General features: G+C 42.3%; 1 non-coding gene across 1 annotated transcript; it reads left to right on the plus strand.

Moving 5' to 3' along the window:
* The first annotated feature begins 343 nt into the window (after positions 1-343).
* Positions 344-450, plus strand: LOC120070480 (small nucleolar RNA R71). Its single transcript, XR_005479974.1, has one exon. It is a non-coding gene; the product is annotated as a small nucleolar RNA R71 (small nucleolar RNA).
* Positions 451-1,493: the final 1,043 nt, after the last annotated feature.

The raw sequence follows: 1,493 nt of genomic DNA on the forward strand, positions 1-1,493 counted from the left end.
TCGCATGCCCATCACCGCAAGTCATACACTTTGCGGTGTTTTGACTTATTGCATTAATTTGCCAACCTTGTGGTGTTGGGCTACTGATCGCCATTCCTTGAATCAAATTCATCATTGCGGTCATTTGGTTTTGTAATGAAACAATGGCACCATTATTTGCGTCGAAATCTTTGAGTCTCAATTTCTAGTCACTCTCGCTCTAGTCTTCATGGTTCTTGGAGATGCGGTCCAGAATATTCTTCGCCTCCTCGTAAGCAGACCACCAGCGGCTGCCGCATTGACAACGGTCTACAAAGCAGGATTTAAACTGTGATAGAAAATTTCCATTTGAAGGCAGTTTGGTAGCCCATTATGTGGACAATCTCGGACCAACCTTTTAAACCTCGCCCAAGCATCACTGAGTGATTCGTCCATATCTTGTTCAAAATTAGTAATAAGCTTTCTTCGTCTTGCATTCTCGGTAGGCGGAAAATACTTTTTCATGAATTTCTCCACTACCTGCTCCCAAGAAGTAATCTCTCCTAGTTCGAGCGAATAAGCACACTTCCTAGCCTAATCATAGAGAGAAAATCAGAACAACATTAGTCGAACTTCTTCAGCAGAGATGTTCGGGTACACAAAAGTATTGCAGATTTCAATAAAACTTCGAAGGTGGGCGTGCGGATCCTCGCCACGCTTTCCTCCGAATTAACCTGCAGTCTGGATCATCTGCAGCATCGCCAGGTTCATCTTGAATCTACTTCCATCGAGGGAAGGCCCCATGATTCGCAGAGAGAAATCATAGAGGTTTGGCGATGCATAGTCCCTAATGGGCCTATTGCGATCGTTTGCCAACAGAATTAGATTCGCCATGACATTATTATCATTTGGTGCTCCACCTTCAGGCTACTCCGCCATCTCTTCTTTATCAGATTGTGGTTGTTGTTGGCGGTCTCGTAGTCTCCTTTGAAATTTTCTCTCAATCTCCGGGTCATAGTTCGCCAGAGATTGAGAGTTCTGCAAAGAAATCCCAAAAATTACCGTTAACAACTATTGTACCGAAGTCCTCGGCAATGGTGCCAAAAAATTGATGCATTGGTTTATGAATGGAAATATGGATGATATGCATTGATGGATTGCATTATGTACTTAAGTTTCCCCAGCGGAATTCAAGTGTAAATCCCTCTGAGTTTCCTGGTAAGTCTAGGATCGAACACAGGGACTTGTGAAAATAGTTGCGTTGGTAATGTTTATGAAAACTTTGTGGTAACCAAGTAAATGAATAAAGTGTGTTTGTGTTGTTGCGTTGATGAAAAAAGAAGTAAATAATGCGGCGGATTTGAGAAAGATAGTTGCGTTGATAGATGCAATGAGTATGTGATGAATGGGTTGAGAAGATCTTTAGCTAGCATTACTCGGGAATGCGTCAAACTTTGCAATCATGTTACAACCATGCACAGCAAGTCATTTGCCAATGTAAATGCGATGCTCCTAAGTTTAGGACGCATGTGTTG

Source organism: Benincasa hispida, chromosome 1 (assembly GCF_027475165.1).
Source record: "Benincasa hispida cultivar pf3 chromosome 1, pf3_genome.v1.1, whole genome shotgun sequence".
Lineage (NCBI taxonomy): Eukaryota > Viridiplantae > Streptophyta > Magnoliopsida > Cucurbitales > Cucurbitaceae > Benincasa > Benincasa hispida.